Source organism: Octopus sinensis, linkage group LG13 (genome assembly GCF_006345805.1).
Source record: "Octopus sinensis linkage group LG13, ASM634580v1, whole genome shotgun sequence".
NCBI classification, from domain to species: Eukaryota; Metazoa; Mollusca; class Cephalopoda; order Octopoda; family Octopodidae; genus Octopus; species Octopus sinensis.
The window spans coordinates 20,032,976-20,051,554 of NC_043009.1; the positions used below are offsets into that span (position 1 = coordinate 20,032,976).

General features: G+C 35.6%; 1 protein-coding gene across 5 annotated transcripts in view; it reads right to left on the reverse strand.

The window, feature by feature from the left end:
• Positions 1-18,579, reverse strand: part of LOC115218627 (neurocalcin homolog) — a 64,365-nt gene that overhangs the window by 37,682 nt on the left and 8,104 nt on the right. For 2 of the 5 annotated variants that reach the window (XM_029788539.2, XM_029788538.2), the window contains exon 2: positions 5,689-5,715. The exons of 2 other annotated variants lie outside the window; for them this stretch is intronic. The gene's annotated coding sequence lies outside the window, so the exon portion shown is untranslated. Of the gene's footprint in view, positions 1-5,688; positions 5,716-16,614; positions 16,692-18,579 lie in introns of all 5 variants that reach the window. One more of the 5 variants, XM_036508187.1, reaches the window with a different exon arrangement.

Consider the following 18,579-nt stretch of genomic DNA (forward strand, 5'->3'; position numbering starts at 1 on the left):
AAATGTTGTTTTATATTTGTTTGCAACTGTTATTCAAATGAAAAATGCCAGAATGACTTGACTAGGGCCTTGAAACCTAATCTTTAACAAGCTTTTAAAAGTAATGTGAGGATTCACATTGGCTCTGTAAGTTGTGTGGTTTTAATAAAAAGACAATTAGTTTAATTATAAATAGAAGGGTAACAACCATAAACTAAGCAGTTGAAGTGAGACTCAATGGTTTTTCTCTACAAACTTCCCAGCCCCCATGATTCCCAACCCTCACTAATTTCTGCTAGAAATAACTATTTCCTGCTGTTTTAAAAATATTTCAAATAAATTCAGGAATATTCTCAGAATTTACTTTATATCCAAACTTCCTTATTTTCCAAAGATACACTTACAGAGACACTGCAACATAATATTCTTATATTTGTTTTGTTGTCAATACAACATCATTTCATCCCATCTTCAGTTCTTCACTAAAAACCCTAAAGATCTTCCTTCAAGTTATTCAGCTAGAGCAAAAATATGCTACCATTCTACATGGAAGAATTAAATTCGACTTTTTTATTTCCCTGCTTTAAAGATTACAAGTGATTCACAGCTATTTTTAAGTCTTGGCCAAATCAATAGTTTCAAGAACCAAATCCTTCTGAGTCACTTTTAAATAAAAGTCAGAAAATTCCAACATTGGTTAAAAGCATGTCGCAGTTTACAAACTGCAGGTAAAGTCTCAAAATGAATTCATGAGGAATCAGAAGCTGGGGAAGATTGCTTTTATGAGAAGAAATTAGAGAGAAGGCATTGTGGTGATAATTGCATAAGCTGAGAGAGTAGGAAGACGAGAGAGGAAAGCTTCAGAGAAGAACTCAATCTAATATGAAATGCCACAGTAAACAGACATGGTGGTGAGTGTGACAAACAGGCGAGATGGTCTGAATTAGGAATCATTAAAAAGCTGTCCACTACAATATGTAATTATATGTGATGACAATTAGAACAAATAAATCAGAGCAAGGGTTAATTAGCAGTCTTCGTTTAAATTATTTCGGTCAGTGTGCTGTCAAAAGACAAGAAACTAAATATATCAATTTAATCTTCATGATGGAGGAGGAGGAGGATCTGTTTTAGCATTAGCAATGACTATTAATCTGGATACTTGCTATGGATCTTAAGAATGAACTCTTTCTCATTAAACAAAAATTCATTCAAAGCCAACCCGAGCTGTTGTCAGCTGAAAGAAATCAACAAACAAATATAAAAATTTATTGAAACAAATTTCTGATTTCCTGAAAGTCTAGACATTTTCAATGACCAATGGCCACAGAAACCACTAAAGCAGATCTCAGTTTAAAAGAATCTCTAAAAATTAAGACATCTGCACACAATTAAACAGAGTCTGGTTGTTAAGCCTTCTCACAGTTTTCCCTTTGTATTAAGTGAGGTCATCCACAGACATAACAGCATGACCGAAACGGTCACTGCAGTTGGTGGAAAAGATCTGACTAAACATAATAATGACCTTCAGCAAAATATATCATTAGAGTTTGCTGTCAGATATATTTCCTGAAGAAAACAATCCTCTTGACCAATGTTAGCGAGATTAAAGAACGACATTGGTGAGAAGTAAAATGTACAACATTTTAACAGTTGATGTTCTCTCTACAAGAAGTGATTACTAACAAGAATTGGTAAAGTGTGTGTGCATGTGTGTGTGGCAGTGTAAAAGTCAGGTAATCAATGAGTATAGACAAGGTGATGTGGTATATTTGGCTCTGTGACAAACAATTTGTGCATCAAAACGGCCTGCTCTCCGGCTAGATGCTGAATATATTCCATTTACTATAAAATCAGAAACGAGATAAAAATTAAAACCATAATTCAAATTGTTCGTTACAAATAGAAATAAATTAATATATTTTTTTTCAGTTTTTCTTCAAGTAAACAATTCTATTTACTTTCATTTTCCTCTTTGGTGATAATTATTTAATATTCTACAAGAAATCTTTAGTATTTTTTAAGAAATTTATCTTACAACATCATCATCATCAAAACAGTGTGTGGTGTAGTGCAGGAGTAAGTTTTCAGTGAATTAGGCTAACGATACAATTTCACTTTCTAATTGGAATCCTCTCACATATCACCAATGTCCCAGTGAAAGAAAAAAAAAAGACATGAACATCACAACTTCCTCTTCTCTAAAAACATGAAGCCTTACATCTATATAAGAAATTACTTTAGCAATAATATTGATTGAAGAGAATCTTTTTGTTCCATAAATCTGATCCCCAATTCTCTCATCTTACTAATGTCCCAGTAAAAGACAGGAACATCATAACTTTCTGTTTCTCTTCACCTTGAAAAATATCAAATTCCAGATCTATGTAAACCACCACCACCACCACCACAATTTTACACAAGAATTTTGGTTCCCATAACTGCAGCTTACTGCAGCATTAACCAAGTGAGATGGAGAACAGCTTTGACAGTATGGTTCACCTTCAAACTCTGCTGCTGTATCAACCATCCTGTCATCTGACAGTATCACACGAAGACACATGTCTGGTTCTTATCACAGAGGAATTATTGAACTAGGTGTGATTTGAACTTCAACAGCAAAACTTGAGATGCCAGCAAGAATCAATTGTGGCACTCTCTCTCTGCCCCTGTGCCAACTCAAGTGCCTCAATTAGAATTTTACAAAATCAGGAATGTTAACGCAGAGCTTCTAAACAAATTAAAACATTTATAATTAACAGAAAAAGGAAAACCAATTTTAATCACAAAAACTTTATACTTCACGAAATATAAAATTAATTGCCTTAATTAATTAATTGCCTGTTATGATGCTGAACAAAATGCTTAGCATTTCTTCCAACTCTTTACGTTCAGAGTTCAGAATCCTCCAAGGTCAACTTATCCTTTCAGGATCAATAAATTAAGTACCAGTGAAATACTGGAGTCAATGTGATCCACTGGTCCCCTTCTCCAAATTTCAGGTCTTGTGCCTTTAGTAGAAAGGATTATCATTATTCAAAAGGGGGTGAGCTAGCAGAATCATTAGCACGCCGGACGAAATGCTTAGCAGTATTTCATCTGCCACTACATTCTGAGTTCAAATTCCACCAAGATCGACTTTGCCTTTCATCCTTTTGGGGGTTAATAAATTAAGTACCAGTGAAACACTAGTGCTGATGTAGTCAACTTATCCCACCCCCAAAATGGCTGCTCTTGTGGCAAAATTTGAAACCATTATTATTATTTATCTTTCAATGATTGGGTGTGACACCTCCAATCATCACCTGCATCACGACAAAATGAGACACTCAACATGTTTAATGATGTGATAGAGAGCAGGTGATAAAACAGCATAAAACTAATAAGGATGAGATTTAGATCAGATGAGGCACAATTTGAGTACTTACTAAGAGAGTACCATCAATACCCTCTTCCTGGTGAGAGGCAACTAAAGGAGTTCTGAACTGAGAGTAAACCAGTACAAGTGGTACTTGTCCATCTAATCCCTCTCTTGTTTATTATTAGAATTCTCTAATTATAAGAGAGGAATTCGAAATTGGCTATTGGCAGGAACTCCTGTACACCTATAACTTAGTTGTCAGCTAAATGTGTCATAGAATTCAAGAAATTCCAAATGTTAAGGCAAATTCTAGGATCAAGAGCCCTTAAAAGTAAACTTGGTAAACAAAATAGTTTTGTTCAGCAGAAGAGAAGACAGGACTTTTACAGTCGGAATGTGGTCATGGTCAAAATACAAGAGAAGAAAAGTAAGAATTCTAACAAGAGCAGTCGATGTGAATTGTTGATAGTCAAAAGAAGGTGAGATCTGTAGCAGGCAGACAGAGAAGGAAGACATCGGATGGAGCAGATACACAAGAGTTGTTAACAATGAGAACACTAGCAAAATAAAGGTGTCTAAATGCTTGGAAGCAGTTGATGTATAATATTACTTGGGTGACCAAATTAACAGAAGAAGTGGGCATCCTGAAGCATAGTAACAAGAAGTAGTGTTGAAAAAATTTGGGGAAGCTGTTACCTCTCTCAAAATGAAGTTCAGATATGGGTACAAAGTGTGGTGCTACATGAGCCTTGAATGTGGTAGAAGTGTGACAACTGGGAGGTAAACATGCTTCACTGGCCGAACAATGTTTAGTGTGCATGAATAACAGAATTCAAAATAGCCGAGAGAAAAACTGTTAAGAGGAATCAGATGTAACATGCAAGAGAGAGGACTCTGTTGACACAAATATATAGGATGAAAGATGACAGTGAAGAAGTGTCAAGGGATTCATGTGGAAGGAAACTGTAGAAGAAAACCAAGGATTTCATAGGAAACAATGGTAAAAGCTGATGTCAACAGACTAATGTTTCAAGGAAACAAGAGATAGTATCAAGTGCATTAGGTTAAATCCACCTTGTTCATGTATGTTTAGGAAAACAGATATGTAATGACAACCACATCAAGTCTATATATTTAATGACAATGTAGCCAAACAATAACACTAGATATGATGGCAATGATGACAAGGAAACTAAACCATATATAGACTGGGACCATCAGATCTAGTTAAACCATTCAACTCATGTCAGCATGGAACATAGGTGTTAAATGATGATATCATAACACCAAGTCTGTATATTTAATGATAGTCTAACCAAACAACACAGCAGACATATCTATATAGATGCACATCCCCTTAATCTTCTGGAGAAAATGTCATGAATTTGACACATGAAAGTATTCAGACATCAAGAATCATGCTAGTTGATACTATCTTTGATTTTATGTTTATGACTAATATTGCCTCAGTATTGCATCTGCTTGGATTGTTATCAACCATTCACTAATTATTTGAAACAGCTGTAAAGACAAGACCTGCTTACATTATGTAAATCATATCTGCAGTTTTTCATATAAATACCTCCCTTGCATCTGTGATTGTCTGACATTCTTCTTTTATGTGTGTGTGATTCACACTATAAATTCTATTGAACACCTCATAATAAACAATACTTTCTGGAAATGCTACCATATTTTACCTAAATCCTACATCTCGTTTACGCTTTGAAATTTTTCCTCCTAAAAAGATCGAAAACATTTCCCTTGATACTCAGCTTCAATGTTCCATCTAGCAGGCTACAGAGACATACAAGCTGTTTTTTGTTTTTGTTATAGTAAAGAATCTAGTACAGCTGTATCATCATCAACAAATAATATCTAATTCTTTTTATCATATTTTCAGAAAACAAGAGGATTGGAGGGGAGAAAAAAAAGATTTTAAAAAATAGAAAAAAATTCGACATTCAAATATATTCATTTCTAATTAATAATTTTGTTCCAAATTGAATTTTAGGAGGGAAAAATGGAAGCTCCTCATACTTTAAATATCTTTTTGTTTTCAAGTTTCTACTTACACACACTCCTTCCCTCTCTCCTCTCCACCAAAAATCTTCAGAAAGAAGAGAAGACCAAAGAAAGGATTTTAAAGCTTTAACAGTCAAAACCTGTCACAGTTTACACCTGGAAAGTAAATAATGTCACAGAATATTGGCAATAATAGTTCATTTTTGTCACATTTCTAAAGTTTCCTGAATGTTAATATTTATCTTCCAATGATATTAGTGGTTAATTAAAGAATTTATTAATTCAACATTTCGCCTATTTATGGTAAAAAAAAGATTCCTTACCTATATTCTGGAAAGATACCAATGAATCTATAAAATAAAATGTGGAATTATAAGAAAAGTAAAATGGAAATTATTAAAATAAGATTACAATAAAATAAAACCTCAATGAACTTTAAAGTACACAAGTACAGGGTGAAGAATGATTACAGTTTAGTGTAAAAGATGGTTGTGGTGGATAGTTTTATGTCTGTGGCACCAATTGTCAAAACAGAAGGAATAGAAAAGGTAAAAAGACTGAAAACTGAACCAAAACAAAAAAAAATGCTGAAATGGGATAAATATAACATTGGGGTAGATGGAGGTGGGATGGAGTACTGAAAACTGAGAAGAGGTATAATGTAACAGAGATGATCATTATCATTGCCATATACGCAATGTGTGTGTGTATGTGTAATCATATATAAATGTACACACACACACACGCATATGCATGCATAGAAGCTTGAAGCATTTCACTTAAAAGAGAATGGCAATGGAAATAACATTGCTGCCTTCTCCAAGGATTTATTTATGTTCGAGAAACAGTTCCAACAAGGAATCAAAACTGACTTACAGATATGTTTGGTGAAGAATGGTAGTAGCTGCAACAATGGTGCTTGCATATCTTTCTAAAACAAAAACCAAACCAATATTAAATATTGATTTCTAACAATAGGTATGTGGTGGTGGCAGCAGCAGTGGTGATGGTGAGTAAAGAAATAGTCAAATACATCAACTGCAGTATTTAACTCATCACCCCCACAGAAAGATGAGATATAAACTGACCTGGATCACAATCAAACTGAGAATCTACACAACATTATCCTCCCCAACAAAACCCCCAATTTTTTTTTTGGGGGGGGGGAGGTCTCAGTTAAAATCAATCCCAATATTTGACTAGAACTGTATTTCTTCACACATCTACTTCTACTGAAAAGTAAAGGTAGCCTTGCTGGGATCTATAATTAATCAATATTAATTAACAGGGTATAACAAATGGCGATTTCATCAAAAATGCCTTATTTATCTCTGAACTTGATCAGAACTTTAGCAAAGCTCCAAAATTTCTCAACTTTTTCTTCAAGTTCTCTCCTCAGCTGAAGTTCATGCTTTAGCTATCAAAATCCTTATTAAAACCACAAATAATCAGCTTTAATGAATTCAACAAGTCCAAACCCAGCTAACCAATAGATTTGAGGAGGGGGTGTTCACACTGAATACAGATTTTCAATAATTTTTAATGAAAAAAAAATACAACTCTGTATTAAAGATGTATAGTCAGAGGTGTGGCAAGATGTCTGTTTCCCAACTGCATAGCTCCAGGTTCAGTCCCACTGTGTAGTACTAAGCACAAGTGTCTTCTACTATACAAGTGTCAAAAGGCCTACCAAGGCCTTTTCATTGGATTTGGTAGTTGGAAATTGAAAGAAGCCCATCATGTATATCCCAATATAGGTGCAAGGCCGGAAATTTTGGGGGAGGGAACTAGTTGATTACATCAACACCAATACTCAACTGGTACTCATTCCTCCGACCCCCAAGAGGATGAAAGACAAAGTCAACCTTGGTGCAATTTGAACTTAGGATATAAAAATGGAAGAAATGCCGTTAAGCATTTTATCCAGTGTGCTAAAGATTCTGCCAGCTTGCTACCTTAAGGCCAGTGTGTTGACATCACATGACAGTTGTAAATGACTGTCACCCAAGCAATGTCATTTATTTCCAACATTCTGCAAGAACATGTCTGGCCATGGGGAAACATCTTGCTTGGAAACCAGTGAGGGCTGGTGACAGGAAGGGCACCCCATCTGCCTAAATAAACTCCATCCAATCCAGGCAAACATAGTAAAGTGTATGTTAAAATGATGAAAACATAAAATCTAAAGACAACTGCACCTTTGGTACCAAGGTAGTCCCTGGTTCTATGCTACTAACTTCCTAATTTTAAGTAATCCAAGTTAAAACCTTGCACCAAAATTCCAAGTTTATTTAGGGTTCATATGCTTAATAATGACATTTGACTAAATTCTTCATTATTTTGCAAGTATTTGATTCAAACTAATACAGTATATTCCAACAAAAATATGGTAAAAGAATTTGGCATTTCGATTATTCTGTCAAATGTAATGTTTGTTTATTCACATTATTTTGAATCAATCATACATTATGTGGTAGCATCGAGATTTTCATTGTGTGATTGATTATTTTAAGGACATTGTAGGGGATATGGCTGATTGAAATACTCAAGCGTTAATGTAATTAGCTGCAAAATAAAATCTAGAAAAGATTTCCAAGACAAATTATAATATATTTTAATCAGCTGGAATTGATAGAGTTCAAATCCCAGCAAGGTCAACATTAAAACAGAAACTCTAGTGAAGGAGGCACATGATTCTTCAAGCTTTGGACAAATAAATTGGACAAAAACAAAAAAGAAAATGGAGGAAAAGTGAAATGTAGACAGAAATGAGAGATGTGTAGCAAATAGGGAAGATTTAAAGTCGTTATTTCAATATTCACTTTCCTATGCTTGCATGAGTCAGGTAAATTCCACCAGGCAGATTTTCTATGGCTGGATGCCCTTCCTGCCATCAACTTTCACTAGGTTCCAGGTAAGATTTTCCCATTGACCAGACATTTTCATGAAAGATAGGAAATGAATGATATTGCTTGAATGACAGTTTACAACTATCACGCGAGACCAAGAAAAGGAAACACACACACACACAAGGCTTTGGTCATCATGGAAGTATTGCAGAAGACACAGGCCTTAAATGGGAAATATTTGTAAAATAAGAGTGATCTTTTGGGAGTGTAATATTGTAGTGAGTCCAGGATTAAAGAATTTAATGGAAGAGAGACGACTTCTCTGGGATGGACAGTCAATAAGTGCTATATCAGGTACTATCAATTGATGGTATAATGGGTGAAGAAGAGCAAAGAATATGGGAAGAAGTGAATGTGAGGATGGTGGGTCTGCAAACAGATGAGATGGTGTAAAGCAGACAAATCTAAGACTGAAGAAAATAACAGGTATTTAACAATGTGAAATTGTGTTTTTACAAAAAATTTTCAAGGTCATAACAGGTTCCCAATGTTCAATAGAAACAGCCAACATAGGAACCATTTGTAAGGGGACACTAGAGCTGCTGGAAATAGAAGCTAAATCTCCCCTAAATCACAACCTTTTTTCTTCTTCACTTTTCAAGATGTCCAAGACTGGAAGGAGGAGGATACTGTCAAACCAAATACCTGACCCTAATATATAAAACAGAATGGACTCTGCAAAAGTCACTCAAGGTGTTAAAACCAGGCAAGAGATTATGGATACAATAGATAATGCACCCCAAGATATATTATTCCTGAATAAACAATAGGATTGTCACTGGTGGGTTTGCCTGACCAACACAGACCTGGAGTTAAACAACAACAAAAACATTCCAGAATTGAAGCAACCGTTTATGGAGAAACAGTATTTCAATATTAATCACATTCATAAAACTTTATAAACAACAGAGTCCCTATATGACCATTCAAATGGCTAGTTATAGCAGCTAAATCACCTTCCAATCACACATTTTAAGAAAGGACACAGGATAACATGGTCATAGATACATTGTCTAAAAAAAATGTTATAAAGAGACAGACTGGTCACTATAGAATGCTTTTGATCATAGGTTTGTCTGCTGGATAAAGACTGACTCGGGGCTAAACAGCAACAGTATTTATCCAACTTCATAAACATGAATTATATAAATTCTGCCAGAGCCAAACAAACCTGGAAAAGTGGACATTAAAATGATGATGATGATCTACAGAATGTTAAGTAGTGTATATAATGTGAGAAATTTAATACAAAACATCAAAGTCAAAAGTGGAGGTGGAGAAATGCTGAAGAGGATAAATTGCTGGTTTTTAGGTACAAAACATGGCAGGGTGGTGGTGGTGACATTATATTGTACATTATATACACTACTTAACATTCTGTAGATCATCATCATCATTTTAATGTCCTCTTTTCCATGTTTGTATGAGAGAGAGAGAGAGAAGAGGGAGCAGACTGCAGAGAGAAAATTCACAGGTATTTTCTGAAAATGTCCCGTGAAAAAAGGTAGTTATTGCAATGCTTCTATCGTCATCGTTGGCTGTGTAATTACAAAAGTAATTAATAAGCTATACACTTTCACACTTAAAGTGTTTCCAATAATTCATTAAACATATATGGGAGTGGGGAAGGAAAAAGAGAGGAAAAAAAAACAAAACAAGAAGACCAGAAATGATATTCATTAAGAATGCATCCAAGTGAATATTATTATTCCTGTATTTTCCAGTAGGCTGCCTGCCTAAGTAATGGCTTTAATTACATCATTGATCGCTGACCTTGACAACATTGACGATGTTGTTATAGATATGGTAGCTCAGGAAATCAGTCAAATACAAAAAGATAAAAAACTACAGATTGTTAATCAACAACTCACTGTCGCAAAGGATTCCTACCAGAGGGAACCATTTCTTCACCCGAGGAACAAATCCAGAAACAAAAGTTCAGGACTAAAATCTTTTCATCTTAAGAAGCCCCGATCTTAGAAACAATGTTTGGAGATTGAACTTACTTCAAATTCATCTTAACGTCTGCTCCAAGTTGTAGGCAATGGTTTTGCAGAGAGACAAGTAGGCTGAAGGGCATCAGATAATTCCAAAATAAGGAATTTCTTGGCTATTCAGTTCTATGTGAAACATCATTCCCAAACCAACTGAAGATGGTCAGCAGCTTTTTGAAGCCATTTCCCCAAAATGCATTGAATTCTTATGATTATATTCATTTCAGGGTTAGGCTTCTGATGTGGCCTGATGGTAAGAGTGTTCTGTTCAAAATCATAATGTTATGGGTTCAATCCCTGAACCAGGTGGCACATTGCTTCAGTTTACTCAGCTGCAAATGAATACAGCAGAATGTTGGTGTAGCTCTGTCACTCTCTCTCCAACTTTAACATCATTGATGTGCTGCTAGGTCAAAGAGTGGATGATTTGAGAAGGTGACTATGTCTGCTCATGATTCCACAGGCACTGAACACAAGTAATGAAAGCACGGTACAGGTTACAAAACCATATTTGTCTGCAGGTAGTGAGTAACTCAACAAAACTGCCTGGTAATAACAGCTCTAGTTCCATGGTTAGCCAAGGGTCAGCAGACAGTCAATCCATTTCTAAAGACAGAGGAAAATGAAAGAATATCTCTTCCTTCTGAGAGTGCTCAGAGTGTGGTTGTGTTCTTTCTCCAAAATTGAAGCCTTTTTCTTATTGCCAGAATCAGTTGAATGTTGAACAAAATGGTCTGTAGTAGCAAATAACTTTTGAGGGACAACAAAACAAATGCTAGAAGGGGTGGGGAATCAATCCTGAATTTAGTTTTGATATCAATATTTTAGGAAACATTTAACATAAACAGAACTGAAATCATTTGTCAAGTAGACAATATTTCGTAATTCCAATGACTCAAACCAATAAAAGCAAAGAGGAAATCTTCCTGGGGGTTGATCAACATGCTAGAAATAGTAACTATATCCCATTTAAATCATACCAAGAAAAAAAAAGGAAGGATACAATAGATAATGTAGTCATGGATATACTATGCCTCAGAAGAGGCAAGATGGTCATGATTGGAATGTCTTTGATCATAGGCTGCTCAGGATCAAATAATAGTAGTAGCAAAACTGAGTTTTATCAATATTTAACTGGATAGAGCAGAATTTGAACCGATAACTTTTGGGTTACTAATTTACTCTCCTAAACCAATTTGACATTAAATAAGATCTGATCAAGAGGTAAATGGAAAGATTTTCACACATTTTACAATTAAGTTCTCGTTAACAAGATAATTCTAATGAAACAAGAAAGCAATGATCTTCGAAATGTTTTGATGATCTTCTTGTAATTTATTAACCTATCGAAAGTTTTGAAAAGGTTTAACCCAATGTCTACAATGCCACATCGTCTACAGAGGCTGTATATTGGTACAAATGTGACTACCATTATACTTGATACTGTTGAAGACTGAATCAGTTTTTGTAAATCTGACAGACTCCAATAGCAATGGCTGTGGAATAAATAACAACTCATAACATTTTTTTTTCCTTATGGTTCTGACAAAAACATCAAACCCTCTCCAGCTGAGCATCCCTAATCTCGCAGGCTCCCAAGTGCTGGTGCCACATAAAAAGCACCCATGTCGATGCAGTGTAAAAGCATCCAGTACAATCTGTAAAGTGGGTTGGGAAGGGCATCCAGCCATAGAAACCATGCCAAAACGCACAGAGAGCCTGAACAGCCCTTCAGCTGGTCAGCTCTGGTCAAACCGTCCAACTGATGCCAGCATGGAAAACAGACATTAAATGATGATGATAGTGTGTGTGTGTGTGTACATACACGCATATACAAGGCTGTGGCGTGGTTAGGAAGTTCATTTCCCAACCATAAGGTTTCAGGATCAGTCCTGCTGTGCAGCACCTTGGGTGTCTTCTGCTACAGCCCAAGAGTGGCCAAAGCCTTGTCAAAGAATTTGGTGGATAGAAACTGAATAGAAGCAAGGCGGTGAACTGGCAGAAATGTTAGCAAGCTGGGCGAAAAGCTTAGTAGCATTTCGTCTACCGTTACGTTCTGAGTACAAATTCCACCGAGGTCGACTTATCCTTTCAGAGTCAATAAATTAAGTACCAGTTACGCACTGGGGTCATAATCGACTTAATCCCTTAGTCTGTCCTTAATTGTCCCCTCTATGGTTAGCCCCCTGTGGGCAGTAAAGAAATAAGAAACTGAATAGAAGAGCACATCAATTCTGTGTGTGTGTGTGTGTGTGTATGCATATGTATGTAGTATGGTTGAATGGTCAAAAAGTTGACTTGGCAACCATGAAGCTCATGGTTCAATCCCATTGTTTGACATCTGGAAGAAATGTATTTTTCTTTAACTTCATACCAACTCATACTTTTGAAATGAAAAAAAAAGAGGAGAAGCAAAGTGTACAGATGCCCCTCGGATGGAATGTGTTAGTTCCTGTTGATTCTGTCTGAGAACTGCATGAACAATATACATGAAGGTGGAATAGTTAATCACTCTGTATACTAATTCAATAATCCAGTAATTCACTTGATCAGAGAACTGAATAGCCATTAGCAAAAATGACTGGAAACCATGGCCAACCAGGATTCATAGACAAGTACAACTTGGTGGTGGCACGTACTAGGCTTTTGGTAAGTGCTTCAAGAGGGTCTTTGAGTCACTCTGAAATAGAAACCCTCTTGGCCCTCCTATTTATGAGCCAGCAGAAAAATGGTTGCATCAACACTGAATTGGTGATACTTGTTCACAACTGAGTACACAGGAGTGAGGAGAAAATGAAGTACCTTCAAAAACACATCTCACTGCTTGGTCCAGGAACTGAACCCATGATCATGAGATCAACACTCCTAATCACTAGGTCACATGCTCATACATAAGTATACATTTGTACACGAACATTAGACAGGTAACCTATGCAGTAGAAAAAGAAAAAACTTAACTACTTCTCAGTAGATTGAAAAATTAAGAACATCCTTCAGTTTTTTTTAACCTTACTGGTTCTTATCAGATGTATCTGCATTATTCTGACCAATTCCAGAGAAACAGGGAACCAATCTGCTTATTTACTCAACAAATCCAGTAAGTAAAGAGTAACGACTGGAGCAACTAATTTGCATACCATAAGTGTTTAACACTTTAATATCAGTGGCCTGTCAACAGGGATCTCAGTCCACACAGTAGCGAGGTATGATTATATAGTGATTTTGGTCTCACACTCATGATCACAAAATTGTGGTTTCAATTCCCAGACTAGCAATATATAGTGTTCCTGAGCAAAAAATTTTATGTTGCTCTAGCCCACTTCTCTGTTACCCTTTTGGGTAACCCTGTGCAATGGACAGATGTTTCATTCAAGGGGAATGATGGCCTGCCTGTCTAGCCTGTAGGATGCCATCATTCAAAAGCTAGAACAATGGGAGGCAGTGCATAGTGGTCAGTGATGTATAACAACATCTGATAAGTTTGGTTAACACACACATAATATATATATAGTGTATAGTTTTCTTAAAATCTACACCCAACATCTTCAAACATTGTGCCCTGTATGATCCAGAGGTGTGCTTCAACTTTCTGAGACAAGTCTGAAAATGTGAAGGAATTTAGAAAAGCTGAGTATTTATTAATGAACAAAACCACAGGCATATGATGGGGTTCCTCTGCCGCAGAGTCATACATGCACTCGTCAATTTTAATGTTTTGTTTTATAATAGAACGTTTAAACAATTCGTGGTGAACTGTAACAGTTTGAGTGCCTTCGTGTGTTATGATTGGAAAAAATGTTGAGCATCCTTTGGGGTTTGTAGAATAAATTTTTAAAAGATAATAAAACTAAGTGATAAAAAACCCTAATTAACGATAAGTTTCAAATCTAAAATCTTCAAACCTATCCTGTTTTATCTTAAAGTCCCTTTCTCTGTCCTTTGTTTTGTTATTTATACAGGAAAATAAATGTAGGCTGGAGGCATTTGAGTGCAAATCAAAAACCTTTTGCATGGAAGTTACATTCCTTACTTCACCTCGAGTTTAAGGGTTCAATTGTAATAATCGAAAAACAGTTTTACAATTGTTTAGATATTTTTATTTTCTTCCTCCCTGCAATGATTAGAGTTATTTTACTTCGAAGAATGTTAATAACATAACAGTGCCATTCTAGACACTAATGGACCATAATGTGAAGTTAAGAGATTGCCATAATTAACTTAATATGGCCGAGTGGCATTTCAATACCAAAAAAAAAAAGGACTTTAGTTTCCAGTTGAGCCATTTCTACATTTGGAACCATCCAGTTCCGAATTTCTTTGATATTTCCATTCACTTAACAATAATGTTGTAGCAGTTGCTGTTTAGCCCTAGGTCAGTCGTGATTGAGCGGAAACCACGATAAGAAGCTACCATATTTTATGGCATATGGCATGCACTTTTTCCCCAAAAATATATTTCAAGAAAAAAAAAAATCACCCCAGCCCTAAATGCAATGCTGAGCCTCTATTATCTGCTTTAACACACTAAGAATCGTTTTTTTTTTCTCCTGAATGTTCACAGCAGAAATGGAGGACCATCTAATACATGCATGTATCAAATACAACATTTGAGCTGTGACCAAACACTTGGACTTCAATATGATGTAATTTGAGGATATTTTGGTTGCTACTTTTGCAGGTTGTGTAATCACACAGAATCCTTCCTCATTTGTTTGTTGTTATTATTATTAATAAATATAGGCAACTATTCAATCATTCTTGTTTGTCTCTATATCAATAAATATATATATATATATATATCTCACACATTGTATCCTGTTAGTTTACATTGATAGCATAGCTTCGAAACCAGAATGCAACATCGTACCTGTTGTTTGTCTCCTAGATACCAGCTTTATTGGTCTTTCTATAAAAGATGGCTTCCCCATTTTGCTCTGGTTACTGTTTCTAGGTGGTTAATGGAAGGTGGCTGTGTCTTTTATGATATTTCTCTATGTCCGATGCTTTCTGCACGCTATGCATCTCTAGAGATGCAGAGTCAGCAGCTGGAAACTCGTTATATTTTGCATTAGTAAACGATACAGACAAAGCAAAGCAAAGGTAATTTTGTAAAACTTGTCCAGCCCTTGGAGAAGTGGACTTTGATGATGATTGAATTGGTAAGCAATTGTATTATAATAGAACAAATCATTGATTAATGGAACCAATAAAACAACCCTATGGTCATGACTAATTGGAAAGGAGAATGTTGCAGTAAATGCTTCAGCTGTACAATTTACATACTGACAGACAAGACAAGCTGGTTTCCAAGCAAGTTCTTCTTTCAATGACTGCCTTGCAACAACTGGAAATACTTTTAATGGCTTACCATCAGATGATCTTGGATCAAGTGTAATATAGCAGAGAGAATATTAGACATCTAGCAGTAAACACCTTCACAGCTAATCTAAATTAATGCCTTCTATATTATCATCATCATCATCATCAGTGTTGTGGACTGACAAAATTGTTAGTGTATTGAAAAAAAAATACTTTATGGTATTTTTTCCTGTTTTTTTACATTCTGAGTTCAAATCCTTTTGATGTCAATTTTGTGTCTCATCAAATACTGAGATTGATGTAAATGACAAATCCCCTCTCCTCAGAAATTGCTGGCCTTGTGCCTAAATTGAAAACAATTACTACAACTATTATTATTCATCATCATCATTTAACAGGTTTTCCATGCTGGCATGGATCGGACCACTGGCATTATTATTATTATTATTATTATGATAATGACAACAACAGACTGGCAAAATCATTTGAATGCCCAGAAAAATGTCTTGTAATATTTGCTCTCCACATGTTATGTTCATAACAAATTTGACAAAAAGACTATTTAAAATATTCCAGAACTAAATCAGATATCTATATATATAAAACTGTAGTTGTGTGAGTGTCTGTCCCCTTCGATTTAGATTCCTAACTACTCCAAAATGCTTATATAGTTATTTCCCTTACAAACCCGAGCAACGCCGGGCGATACTGCTAGTTGTTAATAAAAAAAAAATGATTAGTAATAAAGAAAACACTTTTTGTATGAGATTAAAGAATTTGTGAGAATATTTTCCATCAATATCTTTAAATGCTTGTACAAGGAAATGGAGAAAAACAAAACCAAATCTGCTTCAATAATTCTTGAAGAAGTTTTAAATACAAGAGATTTTCTGAGTACAAAACATTACGAGTGCCACTTAGCTTGGCCCTTAAACCTTTCTTTTTTAGGTCATTTGAGCACTTCTTTGTGAAGTGTGTCGAAGACCAAAACAAGTTGGCAGAAGCTCTTCTCAAAGTAGATACTTACAGCATCGGTTTCTCTACTGAATCATTCAAAAATAGTCTTTCAGTTTAGTGTTAATCAAGCTTAATGTTGCTGCGTTTCTAAAAATATAAATAAAAGTGATTCAGTGCCACTGATCTCGAGCAGAAAATTCCTCTTAACTTTGCTAAAAGCTTAAATTGACATGCAGCTAGACATATTTAACACTTCTAAAATATATTTCAACTTTGAACAGATTTCTGATAATCAATTTTTATTCTTTTCCAAGTAGAAGACCTATACTGACATACAAGTGAATTTCTTCATAAAAATAAAATAGAGAGAGAATTGTTCAAGCATCAGACAAAATGCTTCAGAGTATTTCTTCCGGTTCATTACATTTTGAGTTCAAATCCTACCAAGGTCAACTTTGCTTTTCATTTTTGGCAAAGACAAAAAGCAGGAGTCAAATACTGGGTCAAAAAGCAGGAGTCAAATACTGGGTCAATTACTGACTTTGTCCCTAAACTTGAAACATTATTATTATTATTATTAAGGTAGCGAGCTGGCAGAATCATAGCCATACCAGACGAAATACTTAGCAACATTTCTTCTGTTTTTACATTCGGAGGGGGGGGGGAATAATTAACCAGTGGAACACTGAAGTTGATGTAATCAACTTATCCCTTCCCTTCAAAATTTCAGGCCTTGTGCCTATAAGAATTGACAGAGTTGTTAGAGTGGTGTATGAAATTCCTTGCAATATTTATTCCAGCCCCTTGCATTCTAAGTTCAAATCCTACTTACATCAACTTCACCTTTCATCCTTTGAGGGTCAACCAAATAAAAAACCAAAACTGGACTGTGGGTTGGCAGAATTGGTAGAGTATCAGACAGGTTATTCAGGGACATTTGTTCTGAGCCTGTGCATTTTGAGTTCAAATCCCACTGTGTACTACTTGAGTGATAGACAATCCTTGGACAAATCATCCTTCAACATTCTTTTGCAGGGTTTACATTCTTGTAAGCACTCAAGTCAGGTTTACAGCTGGTGGATACTGCTCCTTTCCCCCTCCCTTCCGTTTTTAAGGCCCTAAAAAATGCCATGCTTTGCCCTTCCCCAATGGCTTACAATATATTAGGGTTCCAACAGTTGATGACAGAAAGCTATAAATGACATAAAGAGAGAATCTCAAAGATGAAGCCCCTGTTAAATGCAATTAGGGGTAATATGTTGCTCCTAAATGAGCAACATTATCACCTGTATCTCATCTATTTAACGAATGTAGAGACAGAAATGGTAAAAGGTGAGATAAAGAGAGAGGACAAAGTGCTAATTCCACCCCCACCCCCAAAAAGTAAATGAAAAGTGGTTGACCTGATTAGAATGAATCAGAAGAGAAGACGACAAGTGAGTGGCAGGCAGTTGGTGGTTCTGTGGAGGAATTACATAAGATTTGCTTAATAAATAAGAATTATTCTTTAATACATTAGCCACAATCACTTGAAGACTAATTATGGTGGGGGCGGAGGGAGACTGAAACAGAAAGTTAAATCAATGGACAAGAATTTATTGTGGGATTTGGGGGTATGTGGTGAGAGATGGACTTTACAGAGAGTGTGGATGGGAAATGGGGATGGAAGAGGATATAAGGGTGTAAGGTGTAAGTATAGAAAAAGGGATCTGTAAAAGGGACAGTTGTCTACAGCAGCACATCAAAGGTTCAAATAGCACAAAATATATTTAAAGAACTAAAAACAAAAAACTAAAAAGTTATTAGAAATGGACAAGACGTCGGTTTTAGATTGAAGCATTGTCCACAGAGAACAGCAAGGAATGGACAAAAATATTTTACATGGCTCTGTGGTTAACACATTTACTTGTCAATCATAAGGTCCTGGGTTCAGTTCCTCAACCCTAACCTTGGGTTCACCAATACTATATCAGTGGAATTCAGTAAATGGAAACTGGGAAGAAGCTCATCATCTGTGTTTATATATATATATATA